Source organism: Heteronotia binoei, chromosome 4 (genome assembly GCF_032191835.1).
Source record: "Heteronotia binoei isolate CCM8104 ecotype False Entrance Well chromosome 4, APGP_CSIRO_Hbin_v1, whole genome shotgun sequence".
NCBI lineage: Eukaryota > Metazoa > Chordata > Lepidosauria > Squamata > Gekkonidae > Heteronotia > Heteronotia binoei.
Genome location: NC_083226.1, coordinates 51349242 through 51376752, shown reverse-complemented (window position 1 = coordinate 51376752; position 27511 = coordinate 51349242). Strand labels below are relative to the sequence as shown.

General features: G+C 45.0%; 1 protein-coding gene and 1 pseudogene across 9 annotated transcripts in view; both read right to left on the bottom strand.

Moving 5' to 3' along the window:
• The window catches only part of BNC2 (basonuclin zinc finger protein 2), a 564611-nt gene that overhangs the window by 171152 nt on the left and 365948 nt on the right, over positions 1 to 27511 (bottom strand). The window lies entirely within an intron of this gene.
• On the bottom strand, positions 10464 to 11309 carry LOC132569835 (large ribosomal subunit protein uL3-like; annotated as a pseudogene).

The window sequence follows — 27511 nt, the reverse complement described above, 5'->3', positions numbered from 1 at the left end:
GATGAATTCCAGTGAACAGATTAGCCTACAATGTAAGTTTGGTATCCTATGCCAAAGCTAACTTGGCAGCACAGACTCCTAACCTATATTATAGCACATCAATTTTTTCAACTAAAAAAAAATGGAGAGTTGCTTTTCACTTTATGTTTTATTGGAGTTTTGAGACCCTATACAATTCAAAGAAAATTAAATACATGCTGGGCATTAAAATAATGGTAAGCGGTTTATTCAATTTATCACATGCCAGAAAGTGGAAAACTAGATTCTTATTTCATCCATTCCTTAGCCAGTTAGTCTTAGATGTAGTAAGACCTTTTACTGACCCAAAACCATTGCCATGGCTATGTGCACTGAGGGAGTTCAGAGTGCCATGAAAGCTCTGCCTTGGCTAAATATATGTTTAATGATGGTACATATACTAACAAGACTGTAAGAAACTTGTGTTTCTGGACCATTCCGTAGTCTCCTGATCAAACAGAAACCAAAAGAGGTGCAGCAGACTGGACAGCTGTTGATCACTATGATTTAGGCTTGCCAGCTCTGGGCTGGGGAATTTCTGAAGATGTTGGGAGTGGAGTCTGGAGAGGGCAGGATTTGGGCAGTGTCCTTAGCAGGATATAATGTCATAGAGGTTTTCCTCCTTCCTCAAGGGATGGGGACAAAGGGTGGCAGTTGGGAGTGAGCTGTCCCAGCGGCGCACACAAGATTGTGGGGTGCCGCAGGGAGCAGTTCTCTCCCCGATGTTATTTAACATCTACATGCGCCCCCTTGCCCAGATTGTCCGGAGGTATGGGCTTGGATGCCATCAATATGCAGATGACACCCAGCTCTATCTGCTAATGGATGGCCGGCCTGACTGTGTCCCAGGGAATCTGGACCTGGCACTGCAGGCTGTGGCAGATTGGCTTAGGCTGAGTGGGTTGAAGCTGAACCCGACGAAGACAGAGGTCCTTTGTGTGGGTCGCAGTGCTCTGGGAGGAGAAATTCCTCTTCCAGTTTTTGACGGTGTGCCGCTGAAAGTGGCACATCCAGTCAGGAGCTTGGGAGTGTTATTGGAGCCTTCACTATCAATGGAGGCCTAAATAGCAGCCACTACAGGTTCAATCCCCGGCATCTCCAAAAAAGGGTCCAGGCAAAATGGTGTGAAAAACCTCAGCTTGAGACCCTGGAGAGCCGCTGCCAGTCTGAGAAGACAATACTGACTTTGATGGACCAAGGGTCTGATTCAGTATAAGGCAGCTTCATATGTTCACTACCAAGTCGGCATTTTTTCATCTGAAGCAGGCAAGGCAGTTGGCTCCCTTCCTAGAGCGCCAGGACCTAGCAGCAGTGATCCATGCAATGGTCACCTCAAGATTGGATTACTGTAATGCCCTCTGCATGGGGCTGCCTCTGTGCTGAACCCGGAAGCTGCAGCTGGTGCAGAACACGGCGGCTAGGCTGTTATTAGGGCTCTTGAAATGGGAGCACATACAACCGGGGCTGTGCGGACTGCACTGGCTGCCAGTTGTATACCTGGTTTGTTACAAAGTGCTGGTTATTACCTTTAAAGCCCTATATGGTCGAGGACCTGCCTACCTGAAGGACTGCCTCTCCCCATATGCACCCCAGAGAGCACTGAGGTCAGCTGGGAAGAACCAGCTGACTATCCCCGGGCCAAAGGAGGCAAAATTAAAGAACACCCGTACATGAGCCTTCTCCATTGCAGCTCCGCACCTATGGAACCAGCTCCCGGAAGAAGTGCGGGCCTTGCGGAGCCTTGAACAATTCCTCAGGGCCTGCAAGACCTTCCGTTTTGGGATGGCCTTTACCTGACTGAACGACTGATGATTCGCCTTAAGTGATTCCGCCATAGTATTTACACCTAATAGAGTAGCACTAGGAATGTTAATTTTAATTGGGATGTTTTTAAGTGAATGTGATTTTAAAACCTGTTGTATAAATTATTGTATGGATTGATGTTGTTAGCCGCTCTGAGCCTGCTTTGGCGGGGAGGGCGGGATATAAATAAAATATTATTATTATATTATTATTATAGAGTCTATCTTCCAAAGAAGCTATTTTCTACTGGGAAACTGATCTCTGGCACCTGGAGATCAGTTATAATTCCTTGAGATCTCCAGCCACCACCTGGAGGCAGGCAACTTTACTATGATTACTGTTGTGTCTTGCATTTCAGTCCCAAAATTACAACACAGCGGACGCTATGGAGGTGATCAGTGGAAGTCCACTGGTCCCCGGATGTAGCTCCGCAAATACGCTCCGCCAGTCAAGATCTGTGGCGGGAAGTTTAACTGGCCAGGATTGGACCTGGCCAGACTGAGGGTTGTTCCGGGGTATGTATATAAAGGACCCAGCCTGCGTTGCCTTGCTTTGTGATGTACTCGCAAATAAAGCATGTGGCCTTCAACACGTCTCGTCACTCAGTACATTACAGTGGCGACGAAGGTGGGATTCTAGCCAGGTAACTCCCCAAGCGGGACTTCGCTGACCTGGCCGGAGACGAGGAAGGCATGCATTCGAGGGAGATGGAAGTGCCCGCCGCTGCCGCCATGGCTAACCCAAGTGGGACAACGGGCTACCTTACAGAGTTCGACCCTGCCAACCCCAATAGGTGGGAGACCTACACGGAGCGGGTCAACTGCTACCTACAAGCAAACATGATTACAGACGACAACCATAAGAGAGATATGCTCCTGAGTGTCTGCAGGGAGGCCATATTCAAGATCGCAAAGGGTCTCTCAGCCCCCGCCTTCCATCATCGCCTGCCGATTCCTCTTCCACAAGAGGGATCAAGAGGCGAGAGAGACAGCCGCTGTCTACCTGGCTGCCCTCCTCCAAATAGCAGGGAACTGCAGCTTCGACAAGCTGGATGAAGCCCTGAGGGATCGCTTTGTCTGGCGCCTCCAAGACGAAAGACTGCAAAAGCTCTTCGCAAAGGAAGAGCTCACCCTCCAACTCGCCTTCAACAAAGCCACCACGTTCGAGAGAGCAACCAAAGCTTAAAACAACCCGCGAGCGGAAGCCAACCACCAGGAGGAGATGGCACCGGGCAACCCAGAAGAGGAGGAGGCAAACCAGCTATGTCGCCAACCAGGAATGGGGCTGAGAGAGCCCACTTGGCCATGAGCAACAGAGAGACCAGCCAACACCAAGTGTGCCAGCTGTGGGGATCCTCATGAGCGCCGGGACTGCCCCTATCACAACGTAGACTGCAGGAACTGCGGAAAAGTGGGCCACATAGCACGGGCTTGCCAGGCCAAAGCTACCCACAGACGCCAGTCCACCAACCACAACTCGACCGATGCCTACTCGACCGTATCGACGAGCCTGCAGATAATGAACTTGCCCCTCACCACCCCAGATAAGGTCAGGGTGTCGGTCCTAATTGAGGGCACTCCATGCCTAATGGAGCTGGACTCAGGCTCCTCCATCTCCATAATTTCGGAGGAGTCTCTAAGAAAACTTTGTCTCAATGGCCGGCCCCGGATGCGACCGGCGGACTTAATACTGCGGGACTTCCCAAAAAAACCTTGTACAGATTTTGGGTTGGGCCACTGTAAGGGTAGAGTTTAAGAACTTTAAGGGCAAGCTGGACATTTTCGTGGTCAAAAGCCAGCTCACCATATTACTGGGGCTGGCCTGGTTTCGACCACTGGGTATTTAAATAGCAAGGGTGCAGCAGATGCAAATGCAAAATTTCAAGCACGTGTGCCAGGAATTCCCGAAAGTGTTTGATGGGTCCTTGGGGTGCTACAAGGGGCCTCCTATCACCTTACCTCTTGATCCCCACGTGAGACCGATAAGGCTGAAGGCCAGGCGAGTTCTGTTCGCTCTTAAACCAAAAATAGAAGCGGAGCTGGGCCGCCTCACGGCCCAAAGAGTGCTAGAACTGGTATCCTATGCTGCATGGGAAACACCCCTAGTCTCGCGGCGGCCTCGCGGCGAGGGAGGGAGGGAGCTGCCGGCGCTGGCCTCTGGAGGCCTCCAGGGACCAGCGCCGGCTGCTCCGCGGCCTCTCCGCAGCCTCCGCTGGTCGCTGGGGGCCCTCCAGAGACTCTGGAAGGCCCCCAGCGACCAGCGGAGGCCGCGGAGAGGCCTTCGCTGGTCGGCGCTGGTCCCGGAAGGCCCTCCAGAGTCTCTGGAAGGCCTTCCGGGACCAGCGCCGGCTGCTCCGCGGCCTCTCCGTGGCCTCCGCTGGTCCCTGGAGGCCCTCCAGAGTCTCTGGAGGGCCTCCAGGGACCAGCGGAGGCCGCGGAGAGGCCTTCGCTGGTCGGCGCTGGTCCCGGAAGGCCCTCCAGAGGCTCTGGAAGGCCTTCCGGGACCAGCGCCGGCTGCTCCGCGGCCTCTCTGCGGCCTCCGCTGGTCCCTGGAGGCCCTCCAGAGACTCTGGAGGGCCTCCAGGGACCAGCAGAGGCTGCGGAGAGGCCTTCGCTGGTCGGCGCTGGTCCCGGAAGGCCTTCCAGAGGCTCTGGAAGGCCTTCCGGGACCAGCGCCGGCTGCTCCGCGGCCTCTCCGCGGCCTCCGCTGGTCCCTGGAGGCCCTCCAGAGACTCTGGAGGGCCTCCAGGGAACAGCGGAGGCCGCGGAGAGGCCTTCACTGGTCGGCGGTGGTCCCGGAAGGCCTTCCAGAGGCTCTGGAAGGCTTTCCGGGACCAGCGCCGGCTGCTCCGCGGCCTCTCCGCGGCCTCCGCTGGTTGCTGGAGGCCCTCCAGAGTCTCTGGAGGGCCTCCAGGGACCAGCGGAGGCCGCGTAGAGGCCTTCGCTGGTCGGCGCTGGTCCCGGAAGGCCTTCCAGAGCCTTTGGAAGGCCTTCCGGGACCAGCGCCGGCTGCTCAGCGGCCTCTCCGCGGCCTCCGCTGGTCCCTGGAGGCCCTCCAGAGACTCTGGAGGGCCTCCAGCGACCAGCGGAGGCCGCGGAGAGGCCGCGGAGCAGCCGGCGCTGGTCCCAGAAGGCCTTCCAGAGCCTCTGGAAGGCCTTCCGGGACCACCGCCGACCAGTGAAGGCCTCTCCGCGGCCTCCGCTGGTCCCTGGAGGCCCTCCAGAGTCTCTGGAGGGCCTCCAGGGACCAGCGGAGGCCGCGGAGAGGCCGCGGAGCAGCCAGCGCTGGTCCCGGAAGGCCTTCCAGAGCCTCTGGAAGGCCTTCCGGGACCAGCGCCGACCAGCGAAGGCCTCTCCGCGGCCTCCGCTGGTCCCTGGAGGCCCTCCAGAGACTCTGGAGGGCCTCCAGGGACCAGCGGAGGCCGCGGAGAGGCCTCCGCCACCGCCGCTGGGCCCCGCGCGTGGGCGGGGAATGCGGCGAGTGAGGGAGGGAGCGTCCCTGCGCGTGCGCAGGGGCCCTGCGCAGGCGCAGGGACGCTCCCTCCCTCACTCGCCGCCTTCCCCGCCGGCGCCCGCGGCCCACCGCCTCCGGGGCTGGCTAAACCGGGACCTCTAAATGGTCCCGGTATAGCCAGCCCGGGAGGCGGGAATAGGGGGCCAGAACCGGGACATTCTCGGGCTCCCGGGACGGTCTGGCCACCCTAGTTCTGACTGATTTCTTACTAGGCTTGTTCTTGTCTTGGAGCCCTTTCCCCCCCCGGCACTTCTGTCCAATTTTGCACAAGCTGCCATGGGGCTGTGACTTGCCCCACCTCTTTCCCACAGCAAGCAGAAACCAGTTTTCAGAGGATCTTGCTTGCTGTGAGAAAGAGGCAGCAGCAGCTTGTGTGAAATTGGACAGAAGCTCTGGGGGGAAAGGGCTCCAACACTGGAGCAAGCCTAGTGAGAAACTGGTCTCTGTTTTTCTATTGGTGGCTAAATGGTTATTTAAGGTCAAGCGATTACTCATCAGCGTCAACAAATGCCTCTCTCTCACACACATGCACATGCACACACACACCCCTTACAGGGTTGCTTGAGGAAGAAAGTGGGATAGGGGTGAGATGAAAACCATGTACAAGTGTGAGGAACCAGTCAGGGTCAGCTTGGGAGTGTGACCACTAAGAATTTCCCCCCAGTCACCTTCCTTCAGTCCCTCAGGCACACACACAGAAATCCTGTCAAAACTAAAGAAAACTAGGTACCAGACAGTTTAAAAGTCAAAACCGCAAAAAGAATATTTTTTGTATCACAAAAAGCAAGGAAGAGGGATAAAATAATATTAAATTGGTTGATATTCAAACAAATCAGTTGGCAGGCAGATGGCTGGTAAAATAATCAATCTCTAAACTCGAGATTTGTCAGGCTGAACAAATATAACCAGGCAGAAGATTCTTAAATTAGCAAACATGCAGGTTTTAGAATTATTCAAAACTTTGGACAGGCAGACAGTGCCTACTTGACACTAGGAACACAAGGCAGAGATGCTGGTATCACTCCTATGCTCTGGCTTCTCAAATCATAAAAATAATAAACTGACACTCACTCTTCCACACTCACTGGGTACTCCTGATTTGTGCCAGATCAATTTTCCCTAACAGACATTCACACTAGCATACAGGATCCACAACTTCTGAGCACTATTTCCAGCCCCTCACTCCTGTGTGACCTATCCAGTTAGATTCCTAGTCTGAAACTTGAGATTCCCTTCTAGCCACAAGAATCTAGTCCTCCTTTCTGAGTGTTGACTGTTCTCAGTTTACTAGGAGTCTGCCCTGTTGTGCTGAGATCCTCTGAGAGAGTTCCTCCTCACAGAAGGTGCCTGGTTTTGACCCCCTTCTGACTACAAACTCTCACAGACAGAAGCTTGTTTCAGTTCTGTCTCCCAAGGAACTCAGCCCCACTAGCTATTCTCAGCTCCTTCCAGTTGCTTCAACAACTTATCAGCCTAAGTACACAGTCTCCACTCCTAGCTGTTCAGTACTCAAGCTCCATCTGAACTGAATCTAAAACCCTGAGGCATTTTACTTCCCTCCAACCGTCTCTCAATTCGCTACATTTCCGTTACCATAGCTGTGTCCCAGCCAGCCATTGCAAGGCTGTTCTCCAGCTTTCAGGCTAACTTGTCTTACAGCTTGTTAGAGAAAGAATTAAATAAAATATTTTTAAATAATGCACAGGTATATGCTGTTAAAGGACTGCTGAAAATTGCTGGAGTGGTAATTTTTTGGTTGTTTTAGACTGTTCATTCTATGTTTAGATACCTGTGAGATATTTTAAATAAGAGTTTTTATACTCTGCTTTTCTCTACACTAAGGTGCCTCAAAACAGCTTATAATTGCCTCATCTTCCTCTCCCCAAAATAGCACATTGTGAGGTAGGTAGAACTGAGAGATTTCTGAGAGAACTGTGAGTGGCCCAAGGTCACCAAGCAGACTTAATGTGGAGGAGTGGAGAATCAACCCTGGTTCTCCAGATTAGATTCCGCTGCTCTTTCCACTATACCACGCTGTACTTTCAACACATACTGTTAAAAAACAACACGTTGTTGTGTGTGGTTGATGTAGTCTAATTCCAAATATAATAGAGTCAAGTAGCACCTTTAAGACCAACAAAGTTTTATTCAGAATGTAAGCTTTTGTGTGCTCTAAGCTCACTTCATCAGACAGAGGATGGAATGGCAAGCAGTCCTAAATATAGAGAAAATGGGCATTGAATCAGCATGCAAAATCATGTAAACGTCCCTTAGCAGATTAAAAGAATCACAAGCCAGGGTCTAGCAACTGCCAGCCTGTGTTCACTAGGCTAAAACAACAAAAACAGTAATGAATGTCAGAAAAGCAGGTTGATTTCCATTAAGTATCTTGCAATAAATAAAAATCTGCTCTGGGTTAAAAAGAGGGCATAAGGTTCTCAGAGGCTTAATTTAAACATGTAAGATGCATATAAAAACATCATTCTAGTTTGCCATTATAAAAATATACATTAAAATAGTGGAAGATGGGCTAGTATATGCAATGAGACAATATCTCTTATTTGAGTATGTCAATACAAAAAACATTTTTCTGATACACTATTCTAAAAGAGAAATACATTGGAATACTGTGGATATATAGCTATACTTGGTGAAAGTGGGTTTAGTATACGTAATTAGATAAAAATCCAATATCCTTGTTCAGTCCTGGGGAGGTGTTTGTTCCATGACTTTGCATGCTGATTCACTGCCCACTTTCTCTGTATTTAAGACAGCTTGCCATTCCATCCTACTGTCTGATGAAGTGTGCTTAGAGCACATGAAAACTTACATTCTGAATAAAACTTAGTTGGTCTTAAAGGTGCTACTTGACTCTGCTTTGTTCTACTACTTCAGACCAACATGCACCTAGATCTATCCAAATATAGCTTTAAGAATTACTGATAATTTTGCTCCCTTTCCCATGAGAGTTCTTATGCTTTCTCACCCTGAATTCACAAGCAATGCCTCTGGATACTGCACATGGATTCTGAGTGGAGGTAATAGTTTTTATTCCATAAACCATCTCAAGACGTTTCAGGAAGTACAAGTCATATCTGGGTATTAACCAATACTCTTGGCAAGGGCTGGCCTGGCATAGATCCCCTAGTCCCATAACCATGGGGGGAAAAGTTTAATGCTGCCTACTCTGCTGTGCTATTTTGTGCCCTCCAAAATAACCTTATCTAAGAAAAGATGCTACCTGGTGATGGGTTAATGTGTTGTTATCTGGAGAAGGATATAAATGTACTCAGAAGAAGGGAATTATCCCCACCAGCCCTTTAGGTCAAATAGTAAAGAACGGAAGTTCAAATGTTTTAGATGAATATCCTGAAAGAGTCAGAGCAGCAGATATGAAACTGTATCCTCTGAGTATTTCAATTTTCCTTCTCTCCTCTACTACAATTTAAAACCTGTGGAAGGTGAGGAAAAGTTGGTTTTCCATTTATTAAAAATGTTCAAGGTGGAAGACAGAATTTTCAGATGCAGAAACAGCAGACTGTTTAGTGCACTCTCTGGATCACATTTAAAAATAAACTAGATTAACCTCTTCCAAATTCATTTGGGCTCCAAGAGAAGGGTAAATTTCTGAGCTCCTAATATACAGTTGGCACATGTGGACACTTTCATTTAGCAAAAGCATTTTAATAGCTTTTTAAAAATTAAAAGTGCATTAATAATGTGTGTTTCAACACAAGACAAATAGCTGTCTTTGAGTGTCATGCTACAGCCATTTGTTTTAATTGTGTTGTTAAAAAAGCCCTCCACTCACCGCCCAACTGAATTTACATAGAATAAAAGCTTATTTTTTAAAGAAATATCAACCAAATCATCATTAATTTCCTCCTCTATGATCTAATTCCAAGGGAGGAAATTTAGATTGCTACTAGATTTATGTAGCCACAAGCAGAACCACAGTTTGTTCATATAGGATGCTTGCTGTCTGATTTTTTTTCATTGTTCTGCAAAACTTTGAACCTCATCCAGCTTTGATACGCTGCCTCTTCAGTTAATAACTATCAAGTTTCCCCTTGTCTCCTGTCTACTTTTCTTTGAGGCAATTGCGCACTCAGCACCCCGAGATAATAACACACATCTATAAGATAAAAGCAATGGCATTAATGTAATTGTCTGCCTCTTTCTCTTTAGCCTAATCTTTTTTTCTTTTCAGTTTTGACTGCCTGTGTGACACCTGTTTTTGTCTCCTCTGATCCTACGACAGGTTTTCCGCTGACAAGGTTTTTGCCTGACAGAGATTCTGCCAGACAAGAACATAATAAAATATGAAGAACTGCTTGTCAGAGTTTCTGCCAATATTCGCATGAAATAACAAAAAAAAAAATCCTGATTTTTTTTAAAGGGGCCCTGTGATGGTCGCTTTTGGCCTATTGGGAAAACAGCATCCTCCGCCAATTCCTTCAAGCTAAACAGGTGTTTTATGTTTTCCCCCATTTCTTTTCTTTTTTTAATGGACTATAGAAAATACAAGTACTGAATAATATTCTTGTCCTTAAGTTCTGGTTGCAAAACAAACAGTACAAACATATTTGAACATTATGTATATTCAGCAAAAATGTAAAATATACTTTTCTTTTTTTATTATTTGTTTGAAAAAATAGGGGTTTTCCCCTACTTTTTTCATGCTGGAGTCAAGATAATAGTGTATAAATACTGAGAAACACTACATTTTCCTAACCTTGAAAGGTGGGGCCTGGAGATCTCCTGGAATTACAACTGATCTTCAGACTACATAAACCAATTTCCTTGATGAAATGGGTGCTTTGGAATGTGGATTATATGGCATTATACCCAGCTGAGATCTCTCCCTATCCCAAGTCCTGCCTTCCTGTGGTTCCATCCCCAGATCTCCAGGCATTTAATAATAATAATAACTCCATCCTGGAGTTGGCAACTCTACTTTCTTGATATTCACATAGCACACAAGCAACAACGGCATAAGAGCAAATGACCTGTCTCATAAGCAACAACTATTAAATAGATTCAAAATATGTATTTTTGTTTGTTTCTGGGAAATACCTGAAGTTTAATTAAATACTGAGTTCAGACTACAAGCTGGATTGCCACAAAACTTGCCGCATTCTATGCTGTCTCTTCTTTGGCAATCTATTTTATTTTTAGTGGTTCCATGAAAGCCTTCTTTGCCTCTGCTGTCTGGAAATGGCCATGACCAAACTTGGAACTTGTGTCAATAAACTTCAAGTCAATTTTCCCAGGGCCCTATGCCTGGTCTGCACAAGCAAGGACTTGCACCAAGTGTGAACTCTCTTCTTGGTCCCAACAACAAAGCCTTTTCATGCCACTGGTCATTTCACCATAGTGAACAAATCCACCCAGAAGGTTGATGCTTTTCAGAGACTGATCATACTCTGTTGAAGCATTATTTTTGATCAACTTTCCATCCATGATTAGGTATCCCTGGCCAATCTTGTAGATCATCTTATTGATTTCTGTGCAGCGATGATAGCCCTTCTGACAAGCTCAAGCTACAGAGAAGGCCACACGAGCAGGGTGCCATGCTCCAATGCAGGCCACTCTGCACAGACTTCTATGAGTCTTGAAGGGCAGCTTTTTGATGTGCCATTGGCTGCTAACCCCTTTGCACTCCTTTCCCTTGGTGACACCAATTACATCTATCATTTCATCTTGGCCAAAGACAGTTGCTACTGGCACCTGCTGCTCCAGTCTACTTTTGAGCCACAGTGCCACCATTCACCTGAATTTCCATCAGGTGAGACTTCTTTTTGCCACAGAGGAAGTATGCACATCTGGGTGTGAGCTATCACCTGATAACCTGTTCTGCCTGGTTTTTGGTTGAGGACAGCAACAGGCTTTACTATGGATGGCACCTTCCTTTTATCTCCCATCTTTTCTCTCTTTTTTGTCTCCTGCTTGTCCTGCCCACAAGGCAGCAACATGGTCCAGAACTAGTTAAAGATGAAGTTACACATCACCCGGGGACTTTCATTAGGGTTTGTAGAATCTTTCGGGCTCAAGTGCTGTGTTCTACTGGAGAAAGTTTTCCTTCCAGACGTTTCATTCTCAGCTGCGGAGAACATCCTCAGTGGTGTTGCAGCCGGAGCAGGCGCTCTGACCTTCTTGGCTGCTGTGCATTGAATGGGGCCAGGGCTGCTGGAGAGCTGCTATTTCTAGGCTGGAGGGGCTGTGGTGAAAGGGCAATTGGTTTGTGGATGCGCCCATTGTTTGGTGGGGCTTCCTGGAAGGGTAGTGATAAGGAAACTGGCTGTTGAAACTGGCTGTTGAACGTGACCAAACTTTCTCCAGTAGAAACTTTCTCCAGTAGAACACGGCACTTGAGCCCGAAAGATTCTACAAACCCTGATGATGTTACCAGCCGTGAAAACCTGAAAAACACCTGGGGACTGTTTTTAAGAATCTAACAAATGATTTATTTATATGATTTTAACTATGTCTGTGAACAGGGGTCATTTTGTAGAAAAATATGTGGTGGAGTTCATCCAGGGATTGTTATGCAGCTGCACCTACTATTCAATGGACAAGTTGGGGAGGAGGAGGGGAGACTGTGAGCTCCTGTTGAATTTAATGCCTGTCTGTGATGCAGTTTATCTTACTATTGTTCAACACCCAGAGCCCTGTGAACACAGGGATTGGGTGAATCATAAATTTAAATTTTAAATTAAAAGACTGTTCAGAAAATTGAAGGTGGTGCCACCAACTGGGAAGTACCTAGAAGCATCAGTGTGATAGTATGGAAAGTATTCAGCCTCTTGAAGTTTAGCAGCTTCAGGGAAGATGACATAAGTAGTCAACTCTAGGGCCCTGACTGGCATGTTCTGCATAATTTTGGGTGTATATGTTTGCAGAACAAGCAGCAGTAGGAACACTGGTCCACAGCTTGAAACCAGGATAGAGTTGTCCAAAATTTGCAGGAGAAATTATGATACTTAGGATCAAGGGTTCTTCTTAGCATATAGGTTACTTGTACTGAGGGTCTGGTAAGATTATTGACATAAGGCAGGGGTGGTCAATGGTAGCTCTCCAGATGATTTTTGCCTACAACTCCCATCAGCCCCAGCCATTGGCCATGCTGGCTGGGGCTGATGGGAGTTGCAGGCAAAAAAACATCTGGAGAGCTACCGTTGGCCACCCCTGACATAAGATATTTCTATTCAGACTGATAATTAATAAAGTATTGTTCCTACTAATTCATCCAGTACTATAATCTAGTGTTTTCATTCTAGGGGTAAGAGCAATTAACTTGCCATTCTTTCTCAACTTTTGAGCTATGAGGAATTTTTCTTCCTGAGAATATATACTTGAAAGGCAGGGCTTCAGAGACAGCTTCACTCCTTGCCTGTCCCTAGGACAAAAAGTGAAATATACTCTGCAAAACAGTTCCAACTGCAGAATAAATTCTGGAAAAATAATGCACATTTTCTTAATTTTCATAGGATGAATGTATAGGGGGTATGTGTGTAGGTTATATATATTTGGGTGTGGGTGTCTGTAGGTTATATATATTTGGACAGTGTGAGTGTGTTTATTTGTCATTTGTTCATGCTATCAGTTCATGCAAACAGCTAAACTTCCATTCCTGAATTGTATTTATATATTAGATCTTCCTTTTCAGTAAACTAACCAGAAAATGAATGTGCTTCCATGACCTTATTCTTCTTTAAAGATGGAAAATGAATTAATAGATAGAAACCCATGTGTGAACTGCAAAGTAGCAGCAGCAAAACAGCCACACACTCCTGAATTACCTTATAGAAGAAGCAAGCATTGATGGCCTTTGTTCATGCAGGCTGAGTATGTAGCATACTTGCAGACAGATAACCATGAACTATTCAGTGTGCACTGCTGGATAAATCAATAGTGATTTCAAGCATCGTAATTAAAGGAATATAAGTTAATTAAGGTAGTTTTACAGAGCATCCCCTTATAACTGACACTAGCCACTCTGTTATATAGTCCATAAGATATGACAATACTCCAGTCATGATCATCCTTTTTAATCACTCTTCCTTTGTGCCTTGCAACTAAACAGGACACTTGTGCACGATTGTCATAAAGTTCATCTACTGTGACCATTTCACACTTCAACGCCAGATACTCCAGCAAATTTGACTGCAGTCAATTAGACAGTAATTAGAGAAATCTTTAGCATTGTTAAGGGCACAGTCCAGAATTTGTTTCCTATTTCTGAAATCCAAATGGGAAAAGAATAATTAAGAAACCTTGGGGGGGTCTGCTCAGTTAATCTGGGATACATTCCTTTGTAAAAATAATATAGATATAGCCAAAGAAAATGTCTTGGACAATAGAGAAAGCACTGTTCTCTCCCACCCGACAGATTTCAGATAGGCAACATGGAAAAAGCAGAGGTAAAGTTACAAACCAAAGCCAGTATAACATCTGAAAGGATATGACCTTTTTATAGTAATAATCAAATAGTTCTGTTTTAATTTTATGGTGTTATATTTCAATATAGCAATAGAGTTTGTTTCACTTACAACACTTTTCATTTGTATTCTGCTTAACCTGGTGAACTCTGCTTAATTAAGATGTTCCTATAAACAATTAAACCTCCTGTAGGATCATTAGCAAGATGTAAAACTTTATGATGTAATAAAATGCAATAAAATGATAAAGTTGCAGCATTTCATGTGAAGAAGCATAAGGTGCTCTTAGAAGAAATCAGGTGCTGCCTTTGCCAAAACCCCATGGATTTTCAATGTAATTTACATTTGTTACAATGATCAAGATACTTCTCTCTAAAATTCTGCAGCACAAATTATTAGAATTGTGCAGCAGTCAACTCCTCCCAGTCTGAAGAGCCTTATTTATTTACTTATTTTTTAATCATTTACTTCATTTATATCCCACTTTTCTCCCTACTTGGGGGCCTTACATTGTTCTCCTAGTCTCCATTATATCCTAAAAAATACTCTGTGAAGTGGGTTAGGGTGAGTGTCTGTCACCTAGGTGAGTGTCTTGAGACCCTGGAGAGCCGCTGCCAGTCTGAGTAGACAATATTGACTTTGATGGACCAAGGGTCTGATTCAGTATAAGGCAGCTTCATATGTAATATGTCACCCAATGAGGTTGCATGGTACAGTAGGAATTTCAACATGAGTGTCAGCTTGACACTCTGACCACTTTATCACGTTGGCTGTCCAGCATCACATTGGCTCTCCTAGGCAGGTTCCACACCACTGGTTCAGGCTATGCTGACCCAGAAGTGAGCTGGTGGAAACAGAAGCTCCCTGGAGCATCCAAATGGTGCATGACCCACCCCCAGACAGGGTCAGGCCGTGTGCGCCCTGGAGCAGCTTCCAGAGCACTCATGCATCTGGCTGCTGCTTCCTGGGTGCTTCCCAGCTATTCAGACGGCCGTGGAGGCATCTCAGAGGCACCTCAGCGATAAGGTACCACTTTGGAAGTGGTACTTTTTTGAGCTGGCTGCACTTCAGGTAGGGACAGGATGAGGGCAGGGATGGGATTAGGGTTGCCAAGTCCAATTCAAGAAATATCTGGGGACTTTGGGGGTGGAGCCAGGAGACTTTGGGGGTGGAGCCAGGAGACATTGGGGCGGAGCCAGGAACAAGAGTGTGACAAGCATAACTGAACTCCAAGAGAGTTCTGGCCATCACATTTAAAGGGACAGCACACCTTTTTAAATGTCTTCCTTCCATAGGAAATAATGAAGGATAAGGGCACCTTCTTTTGGGGCTCATAGAATTGGACCCCCTGGTCCAATCGTTTTGAAATTTGGGGGATACTTTGGGGAGAGGCACTAGATACTATATTGAAAATTTGGTGCCTCTACCTCAAAAAACAGCTCCCCCAGAGCCCCCGAAACCTCCAGATCAATTCCCCATTATACCCTATGAGAAGACGTTTCCCTCTCCACCCCCTCCCCCCGCCCCCCCCCCTTTCTGGGAAATCTGATGCAGGGGACAGAACTCACTCACCTCCGGAGGTGCAAAGGCACATGGTCCTTTGGGGGCGTGGCTGGGCTCCCCTCCCTTCACCGGCCAGCTGACTGGGGGCGGGAAGCAGCCTGAGAAAACGGAAGAGCTCTGGCTGCTGCGATCGGGGCTGGGTGGGAAGGGCTGCCGTTCTCCCCCCTCCCCTCCCCCCGCTTTCCCTTTTATGGCCAGCGGGGGGAGGAGGCTCCAAATCGGGAGTCTCCAGGCCTAGCGGGGGATTTGGGAACCCTAGATGGGATGTCAGGCAGATGTGCATGTTTGGACACTTACCTGCGATCTCTGGGGTGGCTTAAACCACCCATCTGGAACCAACTCTAGAGTCTCAAATCTAGTTTTCATTAGAGGGACTTAAACTGATTCATGTAGTTGCTTGCATACCTGAGAGTGTACCCAGGGCTTGAATTCAGTAGGAGCTCACAGGAGCACAGCTCCTGAACCTCCAGCCAGGGTCTTCATGCAGTGGGGAGTTTGCTTCCCGCTGCACACAGATCCCAGGGCATATGCAAATGAGATATACTACTGAGCTCCTGCACCTTTTTTTCTACAAAATGACCCCTGAGTATACCTACAGATCATATCCACTGTGCAGGTGTTTTGGTTTTTTTGATCCAAAGACACAACTTGACAGTCATTTGTAAAGGAATAAAGTCTAAATATTCTTATCACTTAAAAGACATTTGTGTTACCCCCAGTTTGCACTTGAAAGCCTTAAGAAATTTAATAAACAAACTGCATTTTCCTTTCTTTTGCCTTCTCACTTTTACATATGGTTTTGTGTATAGATAGTTACCGTTTTTGCACACAGTTTACCTCGCAGTCACAATCCTGTTCCCTCCACAGCATCCGGTCGGATTTCCCACCATCTGCGCCAGAGTTACAGGAAGTGCCGCAGCTTCTGTGTAGCAAATGTAAACTGGGATTTAGCGGTTTACGTTTGCTACGCAAAAGCCGCGGCACTTCCTGTAACTCCGGCGCAGATGGTGCGAAATCTGACCAGACGCTGCGGAGGGAACAGGATTGTGACTGCGAGGTTAGCTGTGTGTGGAAATGGTAAGTATTTTGTAAAGCTTTAAAAAGTTTTGGTTTATTGGAACCAACTGGCAGGGAAGGGAATCACTATTTACACAGGGCTAGGGATGTGGAATAGGCAGGTAGAAATTTAATTATAAACACAGAGCAAACATAATATCTGATAGATATTTCTTCCCCTCTCTCTTTTCCTCACAACTTAAGCTAAGATTGCGATTGGCCCAAGGTTACACATGGTACTTCATGGCTAAATGGGGATTTGCAATGTTGTCTCCCCAATATTGGACCAACATGCTAAGAACTATAGTGCTCACATACTGAATAGTCAATATAAATCTCCAAATGAAATTCAGAAACTCAGAATCCAGAGTAAATACTAGCTTCTCAGATACCCTGGCCTGAAAATACGGGAGCATTACAGGGTTGTCAATCCACAGTTGGGGGCTGGTTTGGAGGCCTTCCCCTCCTTCAGAGTTATCAGGAAGTGGGGTGGGGGTGTTGGCAGGGCACTCCATCATACCCCATGGAGACCAGTCCTCATAGGGTAAAATGAAGAATAGATCTGTGGGTATCTGCGGCGCTGTTTCTTGAGGTACAGGCACCAAATTTTCAGCATAGCATCTGGTGCCTTTCCTCAAAACATCCCCCAAATCTCAAAAATATTGGACTAGGGGGTCTATTTCTATGAGTCTCAAAAAATGTGCCTCATCCTTCATTATTTCCAATGAAGAGAAGGCATTTAAGAGGATTGTAGCATTAAATGTAATGACCAGAACTCCCTTCAGAGTTCAAAAGTGCTTGTCACAACCTTACTCCTGGCTCCACCCACAAAGTCCTCAGATACTTCCTGAGTTGGACCTGGCAACCCTAAGATCCAGGATGTCACTTTGCCAGGATGTCAGTATCATCTCACTTTGCATATGGAGAACCGGCTTTATCTCTCCTCCATACAGAGCAAAAAAAAAAATTGGCTGAAGACAAAAATATTCCAATCTCCTTAGTTTTTTTTCTGTAAAGCAGATCTCAATATACCAAATCAACTTAACTTCCACTGTTTAGGCCACAGGCCTCTGCTTAACTCCTATCCAACACACATGGCTAAAGACAGATATATTTCCATTCCCTCCATTTTTTTTCTCTACAGCTGCAAGTCCCAGGATACCAACACACACTTTCCAATCCTCTGTGCACACACACATACCCCGCCCATCACACCAGTCTAAATTTAAAATTAAGATGGAATGGAAATAGTTATTTAAATATAAATAAACTTGCCACCATTGGGGAAATCAGTTTTGTCCTGTTACTGCATGTGCTCCCTTTCATGTACATCCTTAGGCATGTGTGAACTTGGGTTCAGGCCAGGATACATACACAGACCCCAATCAATTTTGGGGGGATTAAGCTTCATGTCAGGGAAAACATCTGCCCACTTCTATTGGCTAGCTTGGAGAACTGATGTAGTTGCCAATTGGGGGTGGGGGGGAGTAGAACATGTGGTTTAGGGATCTTTGCCTGGATACTGTGTAGTTCAAAGTGCTGCTAATAGGCTACCAGTATCCATGATTTCCCCCCCAAAAAACAAGGTTTAGTGTTTATTTAGGGGAATACAGGGATACAGGAATTGAAAAGGAACCCAAACACAAGAACAGTGAAATTGTTGTTTTCAGAAGGATGTGTGTATGAAGAATTAGGAGAGAAAGTGAAAGAGAGTCAGGTCTCCGGCTGAATGAGAATTCCAGGGAATAACCAAGAGGAGACGATGGAAAGAGATTGATTTAAAGAAAGAGGAGAGTTTCTAAAAGAGAAGGAATGAATAGAAGAGTTTATTTGACCTCAGTCTGCTGAGTTGAGTATATTGCCTGTCTTAATGGCTACAGGTTGAAAATAGCGACTTAAGGCAGAACTTCCAGAGCTCCCAAGACAAAAATAAGAAGGTAAGGCAGTGGAGGAATGCTCCTGTGTGGCAAGAAAATGTCTCAAAGTCCCAGAGAAAGAAAAGTGGAATTGCCATCCTCTGCACAAGTTGAGAGGGTAAGATCACCATTTTGGCTTGCAGAGTTACAGGAGCCAGCACAAAAGAATATTTTTTAAAATTGTAAATTCCAGAAATTCATGGTGAGCCCTGGATAATCTATGGATTTCCTGGCTCTGATTAGTTTAGGAGAGTGATAGGGGGCTTCCCAGAAAGGTAACAAAAGGTGCTTGCATTCAGGCAGGGTGGATGAAAAGGCTGGCAGGGTGGAGGCTTCACCCATGCCTGAGGTGCACTCATAGGCCAGGAGACATTCAGGTAAGGTTAGCAAAAGGTAATCAAGCACACCTGGCTGCTTGATGGTAATTAGTTTCTCCTCTCAGGAGAATTTGCATTTGCTGATGAAATTGCACTGGTGCATTGATTTGGCGATTTCAGCAATTTCACTGTTTTTGTACTTGGGTGTCTTTTCAATTCCTGTACCCTTATATTTCCCTTAATAAACACTAAATCCTGTTTTGGAATGTTGGTGATAGGTGGGCATGCAGATGTCCCAACAGTGAATAAGTTTCCTGTTCAAGGTTTTGGCCATGCATTAGCATAGTCTAAGAAGAGACTTGACCTCATTTTGTCTAACGTAAGGCAGTGCTAGATCCTGAAATGGGGCTTTTCACAGGCAGTACTATCCACTGACGGTCCCTTCCCCTTCTTATCTTTACAAAAACAAACAAAATCAGCCCTGTGCCTCTTGTGAACATGCTTAGATGGCCAACCGGACTGACTGAACTTCAGAACTTGACAGCCTGAGCAGCTTCATGATCCTACCTGGCAGCCCACGGGACATTGACCCAGCCAGGAAATCCCGATGGGGCATGAGCCATGCTCCCCACCCCCAAGTTTACACCTCTACTGAAAGATGCATGTACACAGACATACATTGCCTTCACTTTACAAGACTTATGGGGAAACTCCAGCGTCAGCAGCAAATGTTCATAATACAAATGCAAAAAGGCTCTCCCTTTCACCTTTTTGTAGCACCAAAGCAAAAATCATCCCAAATTTCTACCCACCCATGCCTAATTTCCTATGGTTTTACAAATTACCATATAGAAAGGGATCGTGTGAAATAATCAGAAGTCACAGTCATATAATATATGCAAGCTTATGATAAAGCAACAGCCCTTACACAGTAATGGGATTACTGCATTAATTGTTGGCCTCATTTACAGGAAGTTAGCTATAACACCTCTTCTACTGAAAGAAGAAGGGAGCCTGCTTTAGCAGACAATGAATGGAACACTTGTCAATTGTAAGCTAAAGTGATCTTGGACTATCATCTGAAATAATCTGTTTCAGCAAATCCTTACAAAAACCAAAGTTTTCATGAACCATAGATTGAAAGACCAGTGCACTGTTTGCAAAAGTGGTAGAGTGAGGCCATTACAAAGGAAAGATATAACACTGGGAAGTAATAAACTATCCAAAACAAGTATTTCTATATACTAGAGTCCATCACAATCTCATCAGCATAAAAAAAGAAAAAAGGAAGAAAAAGCACAATAAACTAAACTATAACTTGTGTATTAATGAGGTTAAACACCAAAAACAATACCTACAAATGCTGCCAGTGTTTAGGAATCAGACTGAATTTTAAAAATCCAGGACATTCCTAAATCTCTACATACAGACACCCTGTAAATTCAGGCAAAGAGTGTGCTACATCTGGTCCTCCATCAAAGCTGAATTTAAACTCAGTCTTAGTTTAGGACATTAGATTATGACGGGTCTGTACAACAATTAGCCTGAGCCTGCTCTACGGGAGGGGTGGGCTAAAATCGAAATAAATAAATAAATTACTAAAAACTACTAGACTAAATAAAAGGGGACTTTTAAATTTAACATTGTTTAGGATCTCAATATATATTAATCCACAAAGTAGAACCATAAGGAATTCCAGGTGGTTTACTGTACAGGGACACACATACATATACACACACACTGTCTGTATGTATCTCTGCCTGGGGATAAAGAGAGAATGTGAACATGCTTTCCCTTGTAGCTGATCCTTTAAATGGAATTTCAGAGAACTGAAGTGTAACACAACATATATACCATTTCATTACTGATTACCCAGAACAAAAAGAATTGGATGTGACTCTGGAGACTAGTGGGATGGAGACTTACTGAAATGACATCCTGCAATGCTCCAATGTCACTTCTGGATGCTTTAAGTGTGCCATCCCACAGCTGGGGAGAGGGTATTCCCTCCTTTTTTGTGGGGGGGGGCTCCTGCCTACTGCCGCTGGCTGGCAGGGGAAAATCCTGCCCCCCCAACGCAAAGTGCTTATGTCACACAGAAGTTATGTCATCACCTCAGTGACACTGTGCAATGCCAATCTGTTTTTGTTTTGAAAACTATCATCTGCGGGTGATTCTACCATACAGTTTTGCCCAAAAAGCAAAGCATCACTGTGCATCATCACCAACATGATGATGTCACTTCTATGTGGTGTGAACATGATGGGGTGTTCCATCCCCACTCCCAGAAAGTCCCTTCAACTCCCTCACTGGTATGATCATCAGAGCTGGCAACCCTAGGCTGCATAATCAGAGTGATTTCTATGGGACTCATAGAATTTCAGGGAAATCCTAGACCTTCCCACAACATGGCAGTGTCACTTCAAGTTACACAGTCAGAAGGGACATCAGCGATCATGGGATATTGTTTCCTTCCCATGTTCCCCTTACCCCTTACCAAGCAGAAGCACAGAACCAAGGCAGATGACCATGGCATACTTGCTTCTATTCAAGAGTCCAGGGAAAGGCATTTGAACAGAAGAAAAATTCATTGAACAGATATGAAAATTAGGGGGAAAGGACAAAAGTGTCAAAAACAACAAGTGGTAGGAGGAAATGGAAACCAAATGGAATAACATTTGTTTTCTATTATTATTCCTACGGAAGAAAAAAATAGCACTTTGGACCTAAGTTAGGCAAGCCATATGAGACAATAAGGAATAATTCAGTCAAAATTAAACACTTCAAAGTGCCATGAATTTCAACACGAAAAAAATCAATGTGTGTTTATCTCAACAGAACATGTGACATAAATAATGGGAGAGTGGCTGTTAGGCATGTTAAGAAAATACTTTTCAATGGTTACTTTTTTGGGCAAACTTTCTTTTTCCATACTCAGTAGCACTGCTCTGCACTAAATCAAAATGCTTATGAAATGCCAATGTTAACTGTTAAAATTTTTTATCCTATAACATGTCTCAAAAAATTGTGTGTTTTTTTCCTTTTAAATCTTGTCTACTCGACTACTCTGGGCCTAGGAAATGGTTTAGCCAATTTAAACGATTTTAAAAATAAATAAATCTTACTCCAAGCTGAAAAAACATATGCCAAGTTTCTGCTGGAAGCAAATTAAAACAGTCTAGTTCCTTAAATCCCTTAAACACCAGAGATTCACTCAAGAAACAACCAATTCCTTTTTAAGAGGAGCAGTGCTAAGCATAGGCCACTATAAGCTATGCAATTGTTGGCTTGAGCATTAGAAAACACTGATGGTAGGATTACCACTATAGCACAAGGGTGTAGGGTCAAAGCTCGATAAACTGAATGTATGCCAATAGAAACACTTATACTGCCACAAAAGGAACCCTTTGATGAATCTGTTCTTATACTGACAACCTACATTTGCCACCTTTGAATTGAAAAAAGCTTTTAAACTTTCAAGATTCCCCCCACCTCTTTGAGCAGCAACAGAGCTCAGTTGAAAGAGGAAGCAGCCATTTCTCTTACCATTACACATCTTTTGTTTCTGCAGCAACAAATCCCCAAAATATTATACAAGCAGTTATTAGAGATTCTTCCCAAAGCAATCCAGACAACTGTTTACAGACAGCTCCACAAGAGCAAGTTTCTTCCTCCTCGGTTCCTATTGGTCCAAGAGATTTAAATTCCAAACCTCTCTTTGAATCAATTTGATAATGTAGATTGTGCAGTGCCAGTGAAGGTGAATGAACCACTAAGATTGTTTCAAGCTTTGTGGGTTTTAGATTCATTTAGTCAAAGCATGGCTCCTTTACCCCTATTTTACCTGCTTGTCCTTCCATTGTGAAAACTGTCCTTTGACTTAAAATATGATTGGTAGATTTGTGTGTTTGTGGGAGGGATTCTGGATACTGTCACAGAGCAAGTGAAAAGAGTTCATGGAAGTAGCATTCCACTTCCTTCAACACCTCCCCCCCCCCCCCCCCCCCGCAATCTGCTGAAGACTGCAGAATCCACTGAATGCATATACCATGGCAAGTGGAGAAAAGGACAGTGAGGAAAGGGAATGCGATTTAGTTTATTCCACTACCTCTTGTATGAACAGAAAGTGTACTGCATTACACCACAAATGGAAGAGTGGGCAATGTTGCTCAATGCCTTAACATCATAAGTTCGGCTTTCCCTCATCCTGTAACATGTCTCAAAATCACTTTATTTCCCGTCATATGCTTGTATCTTAGTTGGGCCCATATTCAGTGCCTGCTAAGTCTGGAAGAGTTGAAGGCTAATGTTTTAGGACAGCTTACTGTTCAGACTTGATGGAAATAAACAACCAGAATGAAGGAAGTATACCTGACAAGTACATTTTGTGATCAACAAGTGGTTTCCATAGGTACAGAGCTTTGGTTTTGGAAGAACAACCTCTAGTGCTCAGCGATTTCAAATCCAGGTGTTAGATACTGCAAAGTATTAATCAGTCTGCAAGGAACACCCCCTAAAGATTTTGGAAAGTAGCTAAGCTAAACAACTCAAGTGGGTTGCCACAGTCCAAAGGCACTAATTTATACACATATGCTTGGAATGTGTCTCAGCAAAATGTATATGTATATATCACCAGACTTGCTTTGCCACAAAATGTAAACATGGTGATTGGATTTATTAAAAAAAAACTTAAGAAATTTACACATGTTGGCAAGATACTCTCAAATGTGAATTTTTAATGTATCCCATACATATGCCCACACTTGATGGGAGTAAACAACCAAAATGAAGGAAGCACACTTGACAAGTGCTTTTTGTGATCAACAAGTGGCTTCTGCAGGTACAGAGTCAAAGCATTTAAAGGAGCTTGGGTTTGGGAAGATTTTACTCCTAAAATTTAAGTATGGAAATGGTGAAGCGTATTGGGAGAGTTGCCAGAAGATAATTCGGGGCGGGGGGGGGGGGAAATCTTGAACGGGCACTACAGGCCGTGGCTGAGTGGCTCAGACTGAGTGGGCTGAAGCTAAATCCGGCGAAGACAGAGGTCCTTTGCTTGGGTCGCCGCGGCCCGGGGGGGGAATCCCCCTACCAATTTTTGACGGTGCGCCGCTGATAGCGGTGGACAGGGTCAGGAGCTTGGGGGTGCTATTGGAGCCTTCCCTAAAGATGGAGGCTCAGATAGCAGCAGCTGCCAAGTCCGCGTTCTTTCATCTTAGGCAGGTAAGGCAGCTGGCACCATTCCTGGAGCGCGACGACCTAGCAGCAGTGATCCATGCTACGGTCACCTCGAGGTTGGACTACTGCAATGCCCTCTACATGAGGCTGCCCCTGTCCCGAACTCGGAAATTACAGCTGATGCAGAATGCCGCGGCCCGGCTGTTATTGGGTCTCCCAAAGTGGGGACACATTCGGCCTGGTCTTCGGACCCTGCACTGGCTTCCAGTGATATACCAAGTCCGGTACAAGGTGCTGGTTATTACCTTTAAAGCCCTATATGGCCTGGGACCTGCCTACCTGAAGGACCGTCTCTCCCCACATGTTCCCCAGAGAGCACTGAGGTCGGGAACACAAAACCTCCTCACTATCCCTGGGCCAAAAGAAGCCCGCTTGAAATCCACCAGAGAAAGGGCCTTCTCCGTTATGGCCCCTACATGGTGGAACCAGCTGCCGGAGGAGGTGAGGGCCCTGCGGGACCTTGTTCAGTTCAGCAGGGCCTGTAAGATGACCCTCTTCCGGTTAGCCTACACCTAGCTAAGATGAGAACTCAATGTAGCTTACCAGACGTCTGTTTTATATGTAACTGGAATGTTTATTGGTTTTAAGGTTTTAACTGTTTTAAATATTTAATTGCCTATATATTTAAAAGTGTTTAATTTTATGTTGACCAATTTTTGGAAGCCGCCCTGAGCCACTTGTGGGAAGGGCGGGATATAAATCCTAAATAAATAAATAAATTGTATCAAATGTAAGCATCTTTAAGTCAAAATTTATTTCAAAGAGAAGGTCTAGTGTTGTGGGGAAAATATCAGACTGGAAAGATGTGTGTTGAAAAACCCATTCAGCTCATGGGATGATTTCAGGCTAAATCTTTTCAGTGTGAGGAAAAACCCCTTACAGACATCGTAATTACCAGCTTGGTTGCCAGAGCACCTGGAGAAGTGACTCGCACATGTCTGGCCAGAGAGCGTGAGCACACCTATCCAGGGGCAAAAGCGACTTATGCAGTACAAGCAGCCATAACTCTACAAAGGCACTCAAGACCGGTACAAGAGTGCCCACAAGGAGAACGGAAGACTTCCCGTCATTCCGTATGACGTCTATCTAAGCCATGGAACAGAGGAAACTGCACCGCCAGGAGCTATCCAGGAGAATGGTTTTGAAGCACTGACCATGGAATCCACCGTGGAGGGCTAACACCACACGCAGCCATCTTCCTACCAGCTTGACTCCATTCCAGCGAAGCGGACGGCTCACATACATACCAGATGCCACCTGTGCCTGCAAGTAACCTACCCACCCCAGGAGTGGTTAATCATCCAACCGCCACTTTCTTTGTTTGACGGAACTCAAGACAAAGACTAGTGCCAAGGAGAAGACAGAAGAAGAGGAAGACCATCTTCAGCCAGAGCCAAGTTTCTTTGTACAAACTGGGTGTTACCTAGACCATGATTTGACTCTATTCTCACCCTTTTAGATAAGTCTAATAGTCCTAAGTATCTCTCCACCCAAGTAATTTCTTTATTCTTCTTCCCAACTGTCATTTTGGAGCCTCCCCTTGGTCCATTTCAACCTGAAAGTTCACTCAGATATCCAGGATCCAAGCAAGTCCATTGGTCAAGAGCAAGCACCAAATTAGGTGCCACCAATGAACTTTCTATTGGTTGTCGCAGTAGTCCAGCCGTATGGTCACTGCGAAACTTCCACTTTTGGGGAGGTCATGCACCAGCTGACCACCTTCCTCCTCCCTTGTACCTCCCATCCCCTAAGGGCTCAAAAGAGTCCTTATAATCTGTGGACTAGCTACCCACAGGTATGCTTCTATCAGTATCCCAATTCCGCTGCATAGATCCATCCCTGATTTCTGATCAGTTTCGGGTCCCCTCTCCCACTTCCTCATTTGTCGCCATTGGAGCCTTCCTTGAAGACTACGATCGGTAAATATCTGTTTGTCTACCCATGTGTTCCCCTATCTCTCTATCTATTTTTCTTAGGACTGTGTGTATGATTTTATAAGTATTTTATCTTGTATGGAAGCCTATATTTTTCTTAATAAATTTTAATTGTTTTACTTAATTAGAGTCCCTAATATTTTTAAGCATTACTTTCTGGACATGGAATCCTGTATACATAGGTAAAAAGATCCTGACTAAGCCAGGTGCCCACCTGACAATTCCCCCAACCTCGTTTTGAGGGCATTTTGGCTTACATCGGGTTATTAATCACACAGGGTTGATCTGATGATAAAATGGGGGGGGGGGGAATCTCATGGTCACTGTTACATTTTTCAAGGAATTAGAGGCTATAAAAAACACACTAAATAAAAACACATTCTTAAATCTCTCCCACTGAAATCAGTGGGACTTGGCATTCCCTCTATCAGAGTCTGTTGACGTGGACATCTAGTTTCTCCTACTGAAACTCTGTCCATCCTACAATTGGTTCTTTCATTTTTCTGGAGCTTCACAAGCAGTTAGGAGATCTGATGGAATGAAGTACTAGAACTAGTCGCTGGACTACTTTGTTAACATTTTCTTTAATTCTATGCTTTCTTTCTACTTTTAGTGTACTCCTTCTCACTATATGGCTCACGCAAAATGCTTACACCCAGAAGAATAGAGTCCACACAAGAAAAAGGAATATACAGGATCCAAACCATTACAATCAATGTTACCTATCTGGAGGACAAATAGTGTGGGGGAGGGGGAGAATACTTCCTCATTTACAGCAAATAAGTTGTCTTAGTCAAGTCAAAAATATATCTCAGGCTGTGCCCTAGGCATTCCTTATTAAGGTTAACCACCATCAAGGCTCTCTCTCAACCAGCATAGAACATGCTCTCCATGCTCTGACAGAAGGACTCTAGTGTGTTTGGATTTCCATCAAATGCTTTTTGGTTGCTTGTGATGAATACTGTGAGCTTCAAAGCTCAACTACACAATAAAGTAAACTGTCTCTACCAGGAAGTACTATGAGGCAACTACCTTGAACAGAAGGCTTTTGTCACCACTGTAGATGACAAGCTTGTAGGTATTTAGCTCATCATGAATTAAGAGACGGCCACTTATCTCATATGCAGGTTGTGCAGAAATCCTTACTTACTGAAGTAACATGCAAGGCGTACAATGTTTAAGAGATTTATCCCTCAGCACGTGAAGGCACTTTACATATTGGGGGCTGCATGCTGTGGTAAGAGTTTTGTAATTATTGTTCTCCTAACTTGCAATGTCATTAGGAGTAAGGGAATACCTGAAACTGCCCTTATATTTACCACAGATCTTCAGTTTGTTCTCTTACTCCAGTTCAAATAATGATTATACGTGTGTGCTACGTTACAGCTTGTGAAAACTCAGGTATGCAATGTGTTTGAGACTGACAGATTCCCACCCCCATCTTCTTAGTATTCTGAGCACTGCATTACAGAAACTTGAATATGTTCTTTGAGGTGTACACAAACAGTACACATTTTTTTCAAATGCAGTTGAAGCTGTATGTGTTGGATCAATTGGATTATCACTATTTTGTTCTCTACAGAACACAAACAATCATGCCTGTGCTGTGTGGAATGCTTTCTACAGTGCATTCCTAAGCAGTGTTAACCCTTCTAAGACCATGTTCTTCAATTGACTTAGAAATGTGTAACTCTACTTAGGACTGCACTATTGAT